Genomic DNA, 12,609 nt, shown 5'->3' with positions numbered 1-12,609 from the left:
ACAACACTTGCCCTCTGTGTCCTTCCCATGTTCTAACCTTCAATCATAAATTCATCCAGCAAATATTTGTTGAGCACCTATAATATAACCAGCCCTGTGCTAGGGTTAGAGGAGACACACATGCACACACAAAAGCTATGCTTCCAGCTTTTGGTGCAGGGATTTAAAAAAATTAAATAATGTGATAGAATTAAAATTGAAATATACTCTGAAAGAGACACGAAGAAATTTTAATATCTAAAATATCTAATTTATGGCATTTAAAAAGCACTGGATAATGCTGAGAAAATTAGTAAACAGCTCAGAAGGTCTTAGACTTGAATTCCTACATGCACAATAAGAAGATAGATTCCAAATGGATTTGAGAGTTCAATATAAAGAAGGAAGAAAACCATTACAAGAAACTGTAAGATCATGCTTCTCTCCTCTTACATTGACAGAGACCTTTCTAAGCACAAAAGCAAAGGAAGAAAGAATAGTAAAATGCCAATAGATCTAACCTTACAATTTTTAAAAAGTACACACGCACACTCACACATACTATATACAATATTGACAGACGTCTTTCAGGACAATTTGATGCTGTGAGTTTGTGACTGAATGAGGCTCTTTGCTAGAAACTGAAGGATGATGGATAAAACATCAAAAAGAAAACTGAAAGATGGATCGAGGCTCAAGTACAAGATAAACATCTCATCTATCAGATACAGCAGGAGCCCAAGCTGAAACCAGGGCTTTCTGGAGCCTGGATCTGGAATCAGGGTTGGGAAGATAGATAAACCACTGCTCTGTTTGAAGGCAGGGGCTGGAGAGAGACTGAACGTGCTCGTGAAAGGAGGCTGGAAAACATACTGCAAAATCCTGCCTAAGAAAAATATTTTTAGATTATATATCTAATAAAGGGACTTTCATCTAGAATATATAAAGAACTCTTACAACTCAACAATAAAAACATAATCCAATTAAAAATATAATGAGATACCATCTCACACCAGTCAGAATGGCTATGATTAAAAAGCCAAAAAATAACAGATGCTGGGGGAGGTTGTAGAGAAAAAGGAACGTGTTTATACTGTTGCTGGGAGTGTAAATTAGTTCAACCATTGTGGAAGACAGTGTGGTGATTCCACAAAGACCTAAAGACAGAAATACCATTTGACTCAGCAATCCCATTACTGGGTATATGCCCAAAGGAATATAAATCATTCTGTTATAAAGACACATGCAGGGCCGGGTGCAGTGGCTCATGCCTGTAATCCCAGCACTTTGGGAGGCCGAGGCAGGCGGATCACGAGGTCAGGAGATCGAGACCATCCTGGCTAACATGGTGAAACCCCGTCTCTACTAAAAATACAAAAAATTAGCCAGGCATGGTGGCGGGTGCCTGTAGTCTCAGCTACTCGGGAGGCTGAGGCAGGAGAATGGCATGAACCCGAGAGACAGAGCTTGCAATGAGCTGAAATTGCACCACTGCACTCCAGCCTGGGCGACAGAGTGAGACTCCAACTCAAACAAACAAAAAAAAGACACATGCAGGCACGTGCTCATTGCAGCACTATTCATAATAGCACAGACATGGAATCAACCTAAATGCCCATCAATGATAGACTGGATGAAGAAAATATTGTACATATACACCATGGAATACTACGCAGCCATAAAAAGGAACAAGATCACGTCCTTTGCAGGGACATGGATGGAACTGGAAGCCATTATCCTTAGCAAACTAACACAGGAACAGAAAACCAAATACTGCATGTTCTCACTTATAAGTGGGAGCTAAATGATGAGAACACATGGACGCACAGAGAGAAACAACACTCACTGGGGCCTATCAGAGAGTGGAGAGTGGGATGAGGGAGAGGATCAGGAAAAATAACTAATGGGTACTAGGCTAAGTATCTGGGTGATGCAATAATCTATTCAACAAACCTCCATGGAACAAGTTTACATATGTCACAAATCTGCACATGTACCCCTGAATTAAAATGAAAGTTAAAAAAAGAAAGCCCCGCCCACAAAATAGGTAAAGGATTTGAGTAGACATTTCTTAAAACGAGATATACAAATAGTCAATGAATGCATAAAAAAGATGCTCCACATCATTAGTCATTAGGGAAGCACAAATCAAAACCACATTGAGATACCATTTCATACCCACTAAGATAACTATAATTTAAAAATAGATGGACAATAACAAGTGTTGGCAAGGACGTGGAAAAAATGGAATCCTTATACGTTGTCTGTGGAAATGTAAAATGGTGCAGCTACTGTAAAAAACAATTTGGCAGTTCCTCAAATAGCTCACTATAGAATTGACATATGACTAAGTAATTGCACTCCTAGGCATATACCCAAGATAACTGGAAACATGTCCATATGCAGACTTGTACAAGGTGGTTCACAGCAGGTGCTATGGACTGAATTATGTATCCCCAAAATTCATGTGGAAGCTTTAACTTCTAGTGTGATAGCATTTAGAGAACAGAGGTACTGTAATTAGGTTTAGATGAGACCTTAGGAGTGGAGCCCACGTGATGGGATTAGTGCCCTGATAAGAAGAGACGCCAGAGAGCTTGTTCTCTCTCTCTTCCCCATGGGAGGACACAGGCAGAAGGCAGCTACCTGCAAGGCAAGTCTACGGTATTTTGTTATGGTAGCCCAAGCTGATTAATTCAACAGGATTGATCATAATAGTCAAAAGTGGAAATGATCCAAATGCCCACCAATTGATGAGTAGATAGAGAAAATGTGATCTATCCATACAACAGATTAATATTCAGCCATAAAAACCGGAATGAATTACTGATGCATGCTACATCATGGAGGGACCTTGAAAACATTGTGCTAAATCAAAGAAGCCAGAAACAAAAGACTAACTAGGATGTGATTCCATTTATACGAAATGTCCAAAATAGCAAATCCATAGAGACAGAAAGTAGATTAGGCGTTGCCAGGGGTTGAGAGTAGGAGGGGATGAGGTATGACTGCTGATGGGTACAGAGTTTCTTTCTGATTTGATAAAAATGTTCTGGAATTAGATAGTGGTGATGATTACTCAATTTTGTGACTATACTAAAAACTGCTGAATGGCACATTTATGAGTATTGATTTTATGGTATGTGAATTATCTTAATAAAGCCACCCAGAGTTTTAAAAATCACTATCAAAAAAGCCTTCTCTTGTCTTTGAGACTGCTGAGTCTTATTCTTAGGTCTGTAGCTTTCCAATTTTCTCTTTCATTGTTTGCAAATCTTTGGAAGAACTATTAGAGTGGTGCAAAGGTAACTGCGGTTTATGCCATTGAAAGTAATGGCAGAAACTGCAATTACTTTTGTACCAACCTAATAGTATCCTCTGTATTGGTTCTGATTCTTTGGATGACAGAAGGAGTCTATCTAGAGCTTGACCAATGCCAGAGGTTTGGTCTTTAAGAAATTCTTTAAAAAATCCTACTTAGCCAGCCTGGCCAACATAGTGAAACCCCATCTCTACTAAAAATACAAAACAATATTAGCCAGGCATGGTGGTGTGTGCCTGTAGTTCCAGTTACTCAGGAGGTTGAGGCATGAGAATGGCTTGAACTCAGGAGGCGGAGGTTGCAGTGAGCTGAGATTGCGCCACTGCACTTCCCATCTGGGCAGCAGAGCAAGACTCTGTCTCAAAAAGAAAAAAAAAAATTCTATCTAGGCCTATACCTCCTGGCAAGCTGCAAGCCTAAGGTAAAAGGAGAGCACAGACTTGACCTCTGGACTAGGAGCCTCATGAAGCCTTGAACTGGCTCTGTGATTGTTGATATGACGGTCTCCATATCAACGCAAGGCATGGTTTTGTATTGAGGTTATGGAGCAGCAGATGGAGGCAACTGCAGACCACCAGACAGAAGGGAATAAATAAATAAGAACTAAACAAAAACAAAACTCATAGAAAATTAGCCTATAAATCAAAATATCAAAATGTAAGAAAAAGCCATCTAATGGAAGACAATCGATTCTATCAATTTTCAGAACAGAATATAAATTCACTCTTGCAGCATTGAATGTATACAACAGCTGGACAAATACTTTAAAATTTATATTATTAGGATGCTCAAATAGAAAAATGAAGATATGTTTTCAATTTGGAAAAACAAGACATTACAAAATTTTAAAAAGCAGAGCTAAAAAAACAGGTAAATACAAAAACAAATAAAATTAAAGTAGTACAATTTCAGAAAAGAAAAATCATGGTCACTGGAAATTATACAAAATGGAAACAAAAGGAGGATTACTTAATTAAAAGATAGAATTGAGAAATTCACACAAAATGCATCATGGAGAGGCAAAGATGTGTAAAACAGGAAAGAGCAGTTAGAAGACATGGAAGACTTGAGATCTTTCAACATTCAACCAGTAGGAATTCTAGAAGCCCCAGAACAAAAGAATAGTGGGAGTTATGGAAAATCTATTTTTGGGAAAAAAAAAAAAGTAATTAATAGGCATTTTCTAGAATTGAATTAAAAATGATCTTCAGTTTGGAAATCCAAGTATTCAACAGGGTGAAGCTGGATAGAAATCTCAGGAACATAGCCTTGGGTATATGGAAACTCCACATAGGAAATAACATGATAAATTAATGGAAAAAGAATGACTGTAGAGAAATATGGAAAGTATGTTCTTACTACATATTGTAAATAAAATGAATTTTAAATGAACTAAAATGCACATTTCAAAGGCAAAACTTCAAAACGTTTAGAAGAAAATTTTGAATAATATATTATCTCTTGGTAGGGAGTATTTCTTTAAAAGGAGGCACAAAATATAAAGCAAAAGATTGACAAACTGGACTACATTAATGTATAAAGCATCTTCATAATAAAAATAGAAGAAAGTTAAAAGACAAGTCACACACTGAGAAAAGGTATTTACAATGTACGAGAAAATTATTTACAGAACATTTAAGGAGCTTAAAAAGACAACTCAAAAGAAAAATAGACGAATAGTATGAACTGGCAGTTTACAGAAGAGGAAAGCTGTCTGAAAGGAAAATAAATCTTGGAACCCCAAACTCATTAAGTGGAAGGGAAATGTCAAGCTGGGAACTGAGTCACACAAACCTGCCACCTTTTTTGCTTCCTAAATAAGATGGCTACAAGGTGAAAAGCTACATACCTCCCTCATATTTTGCCTACAAGTAAATTCCTAGTGTGCTCCAAGATCCTTGACCTAAAGTGTTTCTGTTAAAATTCACCATAAATGATAGCTTATCTTTACATATGCATTCACCTCTCTGCCCACCTGACACAAGTGCATATCTGATTGTTGCCTTGCCCCAATTTGTCTGTTATTTTATGCAAAAAAGCAGAGTCCCTGCATTTTTGCATGCCCTATTTGTGTATGTTATCTTATGTAAAAATGCAGATTCACTGAGCCAGACAAAGGCATGGATGACTATTCCCCCCACCTCCCTCTCACATTAAAATTGTGTGTTTCTCAATATCCTGCCCTTTCCCCTTTAAATTTGGAGGCCTCAAAATCATCTTTGGAGAAAGGCGTAAACCTGTCTTCCAGGCACACGTCCTTAACTTTGGCAAATAAACCTCCTAGAATGATTTAGATTTGTCTTGGTCATTTTTCTTGATTGACATCTGAATGATTGGTAAATATATAAAAGAATTCCCAACTTCACAAATAATCACAGAAATACAACTTAAAACAACAATGAACACCAATTCACAGCCATCGGATTGGCAAAAATTAAAGTTTGACAATAAAGAGTATAGGTGAGAGTATGGAGAAACAGAAATTCTATTACACGGTTAGTGGGAGTGCAAATTGATGTAACAGCTTTGGAGGCCAATTTGATTATATCTGGTAAAGCAGAAGATTCTCTTTAAGAGACAGGGTCTTGCTCTGTCACCCAGGCTGGAGTGCAGCAGTGAAACCATAGCTCACTGTAGCCTCAACTTCCTGGGCTCAAATGATCCTCTGGCCTCAGCCTCCTGGGTAGCTGGGACTACAGGCATGTGACACCCTTGCCCAGCTAATCTTTTTATTTTTTGAAGAAATGGGGTCTCGCTATGTTGTCCATGCTTGTCTCAAACTCCTGGCCTCAAGCAATTCTCCCACCTCAGCCTCCCAAAGCCCTGGGATTACAGGCATAAGCCACTGGTTCCACCATGCAGTAGATTTTTATACTCTACCACTAAGGAAATATAGTCTCACACAGGGATAAAGGAGACATGTTTATAAATACTCATTGCAGAATTGTTTGTTATAGAGGAAAAAGGAAACCATATGAGCATTCATTCATTCATGAGAAAATGGACAATTTGTGGCATGTTAATATAGCAAAATGTACTGCAGCTAAAACAAATGAACTACAGCTACATAGAGGAACACTGAGAAATGCTGAAAAAATTTTGAAATGAAAAGAGCAGTGTATGCAAGTTATATAAGGGGTCTTTAAAAGTTCATAAAAAATGCATATTATGAAAAAATCTATGCATGGATTTCAAAAATTTTTATACCAAAATAAACTTGTGCCAACTTGTTGTAACATGTCTGAACAGGCTCTAGTTTCAAGCACTAAGAAGGATAAGATATTGGTTTGAATTAAGCTCCTATCAGAGCATCACGTATTCTATTAAAATTGAAGCAAGAACAAAAATAACATTTATCATGAAGCTTGAGAGGAAGAATGGTAAAAAGCATTGATCCTTTATGGAAAATTTATGGAGACAGTGCCCCAAAGAAATCAGCAGTTTACAAATGGATAACTCATTTTAAAAAGGGACAAGATAGGCCGGGCATTGTGGCTCATGCCTGTAATCCCAGCACTTTGGGAGGCCGAGGCAGGCAGATCACGAGGTCAGGAGATCGAGACCATCCTGGCTAAAATACAAAAAATTAGCCAGGCTTGGTGGCGGGTGCCTGTAGTCCCAGCTACTCGGGAGGCTGAGGCAGGAGAATAGCGTGACACCGGGAGGCGGAGCTTGCAGTGAGCTGAGATTGCGCCACTGCACTCCAGCCTGGGCGACACAGCAAGACTCCGTCTCAAAAAAAAAAGAAAAAAAAAAAGAAAGGACCAGATAATGTTGAAGATGAAGCCTGCAGTGACAGAACATCCACATCAATTTGTAAGGAAAAAATTAATCTTGTTCATGCCCTAATTGAAAAAGACTGACAATCAACAGCACAAACAATAGCCAACACCATAGAAATCTCAATTGGTTCTGAATACACAAATGTGATCAAAACATTAAAGTTAAGCAAACTTTCCACTTGATGGGTGCCAAAACAGTTGCTGCCAGATCAGCTGTAGACAAGAACATAGCTTTTGTTGGAAATTTTAAACACATGGGATCAAGATTCTGAAGCACTTATTTGAAGACTTGTAACAGGAGATGAAACATGACTTTTCCAGTACAATCCTGAATACAAAACACAATCAAAGCAATGGCTACCAAGAGGTGGAAGTTGTCCAGCCAACACAAAAGCAGACCAGTCAAGAGCAAAGGTCATGGCACCAGTTTTTGGGATGCTCAAGGCATTTTGCTTTGTCTTTCTGGAGGGATAAAGAATGATAACATCTGCTTATTAGGAAAGTGTTTTCAGAAGTTTTGCCAAAGCTTTAGCAGAAAGATGCCTACGAAAGCTTCGCCAGTGAGTCCCTCTCTACCCTGACAATACTCCTGTCCATTCCTCTCATCAAACAGGCAATTTTTTGAGTTTCAGTGGGAAATCCTTAACTATCCACCTTACAGTCCTGATTCAGCTCCTTCTGATATATTTTAGTTTCCTAATCTTAAAAAATCTTTAAAGAGCACCCATTTTTTTTCCTTCAACTAATAATGTTAAAAAGACGGCAATGACATGGTTAAATTCCCAGGACCCTCACTCAATTCTTTAGGGATGGAGTAAGTTGCTATCATCACTTACAGAAGTGTCTTGAAGCTGATGAAACTTACGATGAAATGTAGTTTGTATTTTTTTGCGTTTATTACTATTTTATTTTATTTTATCTTATTTTGAGTCAAGAGTCTTCTCTGTCACCTGGAATGGAGTGCAGTGGCATGATCATAGCTCACTGCAGCCTCAAACTCCTGGGCTCAAGTGATTCTTCCACCTTAGCCTCCCCAGTAGCTGGGAGTACAGGTGCATGCCACCGCACCTGGCTTATTTATTTATTTGTTTTTGAGATGGAGTTTTACTCTTGTTGCCCAGGCTGGAATGCAATGGCATGATCTCAGCTCACTGCAACCTCTTCTTCCTGGGTTTAATCAATTCTCCTGCCTCAGCCTCCAGTGTAGCTGGGATTACAGGCATGTGCCACCACACCCAGCTAATTTTGTATTTTTACTAGAGACGAGGTTTCTCCATGTTGGTCAGGCTGGTCTCAAACTCCCAACCTCAGGTGATCCACCCACCTCGGCCTCCCAAAGTGCTGGGATTACAGGCGTGAGCCACCACGCCTGGCTAATTTATTTATTTTTTATAGAGATGGGATCTCCCTATGTTGCCCTAGGCTGGTCTTAAACTCCTGGCCTCAAGTGATCTTCCTACTTGGCCTGCTAAAGTGTTGGGCTTACATTTTTATCTTTTAATTCATTTTCCACAAGCTTTTTGAAGTCCTCTTGTATGTGCAGAGGGATGTATGCCAAATACACATTGTATATGTATTATATAAGTTTAAATCATGGAGAACAGTATCATTGAAAGTCTGTAGAAATCTAAATTTGTAGCAAATATCTAGAAATAATATAACAAACTTATGATAGTGGTTAGCTAACTGGAGCAGTAGGAAAGAGCTTGGGATTGGAAAAGGGACATGGCGACCCCACATTAATCTGTGAAATTTAACTTAAAAAGTGTTTGAACTAAATACAGACTAATGTTAAGATTTTATAAAGCAAAGTAATGTTGTTTATTTTATTATTTTAAAAATTTTGTTATATATTTTAGATGTTTTATTATGAACATATTAAAAATCCAAAACACCCCAGTACTAACAGACAAAATATAAATTGGGAAAGGTTGAAACATATGTCAGGCATGGTTGAGGTTCTTATCATATAAGCTGCTCTTATTTAGCAATGCAAATGAGACGAGTACCTGGGAGAAAAGTTGGACAACAGCATTAACAGGCAAGGTACAAGAGGAAAATACAAATGACCTGTGAACTTAAGAAAGGAAGTTCCGTATCAGTGCAAAAATGCAGATCGAAGCAGCAATAAAATACTATCTTTTAATCTACCAAATTTTAGAAATTTGCCTGTAGAAAGAGATTCTCTGCTACAGATTCTCACAAAACTTTATTTTCAGAGATATTCTTCATGGTGAATTACAGTGGTGAAAAAATACACTACACTAAGGTGCGTCCCTCTGTCCAAGCCATCAGTTCTCTTTCCTAAATTCCATGTCACACATTTTTATCTTCACTGTTTCTTGTCTTTTTTTTTTTTTTTTTTTTTTTTGAGACAGGGTCTCACTCCATTGCCATGGCTGGAGTGCAATGGCACAATCACAGCTTACTGCAGTTTTGACTGCCTGGGCTCAAGTGATTACCTCACTCCAGCCTCCCAAGCTGGAACCACAGACATGCACCACCACATCCAGCTAATTTTTTAAATTACTATTTTAGAGACAGGGTCCTGCACTATTGCCCAGGCTGGAGTGCAATGGTATAATCACAGCTTACTGCAGCCTCAACTACCTGAGCTCAAGTGATTCCCCCAAGTCAGCCTCTCAAGTACCTGGGACCACAGACATGTGCCACCACACTCAGCTAATTATTTTTATTATTATTTTAGAGACAGGGTCTCACACTGTTGCCTAGGCTGGAGTGCAATGGTGCAATGATGGCTTACTGCAGCCTCGACTGCCTGAGCTCAAGCGATTCCCCCACCTCAGCCTCCCAAGTAACTGCACCACAGTCATGTGCCACCGGATCCAGTTAATTTTTTAAATTATTATTTGTAGCAACTAGATGGTGTTACTATGTTCCCTAGGCTGATATCTTCACATTTTAACATCTGTGAAATTGAGGTGTGTCTTACAATCACTGCCAGGGGGCAGTCATGATGAGGCTTGTTGTCTATACATGCTTATCATAACTCACAAAATAAGTGTGTGCCTCTTTCCAAGCAACCAGAAGCACACACTTCTTCTCCAATGCTTCCTAAGGGCTCTATAAACTGTACCTGTACAAGCAGGCTTGGAAATGTACATTCATCTCAAAGCACCATCCTACTTCAAGCTAGAGCAACTTAACATGAACCAAAGCAGGTTAAGTGAAAACAATGTCAAGAATCACACATTCATAACAAAAGTAACTTCTTAAGGTGACAGGGCTAAATGAAACTAAGCAGAATTTTTGAAACCAAGCAGGAAAGGACACTTTTAATTTAAATGAAACGTGAGTTAGAGCAAGTTTAGACAAAACTAAGCAATTTATGTCAAACAAGCTCCGAATTGATCATTCTTTTTAAAATTAATTTCTTACAAGGCATTCAAGAAAATCTAGTTAATACTAAGCAGTTTACATGACACCAAACTCAAAATCACTTGTTCCTATCCAAGAAAACTTCTTATTGCCCATTGGAGCTAATAAATATGTGTAACTCAACAATTTATATGAAACCAAGCACAGACTCAAAACTTCTTCTCAAAATGCATTTCTTACAATGAGTTAGAGTGTATGTAGTTGAAACTAATCAATATATGTGAAATCTAGTTCAATATCACTCAATCATTTCAAACAAAACTCATAAACCTCATAAACTTTATATGTGTAAACAAGACTAGAGAGGTGTTCCTTGCCCCGTTATCAAGGAGTCATTGGATTTTACAGTGATCCTTTATTCCCCAAACCCTTTAAAATTAGATTTGTGTTGCTTTGGTTGAAAAAGATCATCTTAGCATCTCTTTGGGGAAAGCATTTTAGGAGGATTTGTGGCTACTCTAAAGCTGCCGTCCCCATCTTTTTCGGCACTAGGGACTGGTTTCACGGGAGACAGTTTTTCCACGGACCAGGGACGAGGGATGGTTTTGGGATGATTCGAGCACATTTCATTTATTGTGCACTTTATTATTATTAGATTGTAATATATAATGAAATAATTCTACAACTCACCATCATGTAGAATTAGTGGGAGCCTTGAGCTTGTTTTCTTGCAACTAGATGGTCCCACCTGGGGGTGATGGAAGATAGCGACAGGTCATCAGGCATTAGACTCTCATAAGGAGCACGCAGTCTAGATCCCTTGCATGCACAGTTCACGACAGAGTTCTTGCTCCTGTGAGTATCTGATGCTGTGGCTGATCTGACAGGAGGCAGAGCTCAGGCAGTAATTTCAGCTGTTGGAGGTGGCTGTAAATGCAGATGAAGCTTTGCTTACTCTGCTGACTTCCTGCTGTGTGCCGGGTTCCTCACACCTAACAGGCTGAGAGCAGTACTGGCCTGGGGGCTGGGGACCCCTGCTGTAAAGGAACGTACAAACAGTGATGGGGGATGAAGAGTTATTATCCTCATTGTGCAGGAGCCTATGAAAATAGATAAGAAACTCTCTAAGTATGCAAAAGATGAATGGGTCAAGAACAGAGGACTGGCTGAAAAGGAAAACAACCAGGGAAGAAATATTTGAAGCATATGTAACTTCTCCGCAAGTCAGAGAAATGTAGACTGGGAAAATAAGTTGATTTTTTTTGCCTATCAAATTATGCAAGATTTAAAAGCTAAACTATCCATGATGCTCAGGTTACAGTAAAACAGGAACAATATATTATGTTCTCTTCATAGGAGTGTTAATTGAAGCAGCCTTTCCGGAGAGTAATTTGTCAATATGTAAAAAGAGCTTTTAAAATACCCATACCTTGCTCATTTATGCAAAAAAAAAAAAAAAACAGGAAGGATAAATCAAACTAAACAAATTGTTTAGAGAAGGATGGGCATAAGAAAGTAGAAGAGGTATGAAATAGGAACAGAGAGACATTTTGTTGGGAGAAAAGCTGAGTGTTGGGAGAGAAGCTGAGGCAGGGCTTGCATATCTGCTAGACTTGCTGGCTCCTTGCTTCTTCCACTCCCATTATCTCAAGCAGCCATATGTTTCTCATTCACTTGATACACCATTTCCTTTCAACCCCCACATCCTCACCACCTGTTTCTTTGTTTAAGCACCAATTAATAGCCTGGGCTCCCAGAGCTCAGGGCCTTTGCAGCCTCCACACTCGCGATGGCCCCCTGGTCCCACTTTCTCTCTTACTGTCTTTTTCTCATTCCTTTGACTCCACCGGACTTGGTCACCCCCACGACCTGGTGTTGGGCCTGATCACCCCAACAACATTTCTCCTGTATATATACCTTTGACATGGTTCAATGGACTAGAAACATAGTAATGTTTTCCATACCTCTAAAATAATTGAAAAATTAAAATCAACCGTGATGGGGCACAGGAGTGGGGTCACCAAAAATAGAAGACAAACTGGGCAAACTGGTTCACACCTGTAATCCCAGTGCAACATGGTGAGAGCTGCCTCTTAAAAATAAAATGCAGATAGCAACATATGAACCTAATTGTGTTATAAATGATTAGCCACACTAAAGGGAGTGAGGGAGTGAGGGAGTGTGGGA

Source organism: Pan paniscus, chromosome 6 (assembly GCF_029289425.2).
Source record: "Pan paniscus chromosome 6, NHGRI_mPanPan1-v2.0_pri, whole genome shotgun sequence".
NCBI classification, from domain to species: Eukaryota; Metazoa; Chordata; class Mammalia; order Primates; family Hominidae; genus Pan; species Pan paniscus.
Note: the sequence above shows the minus strand (reverse complement) of the source record.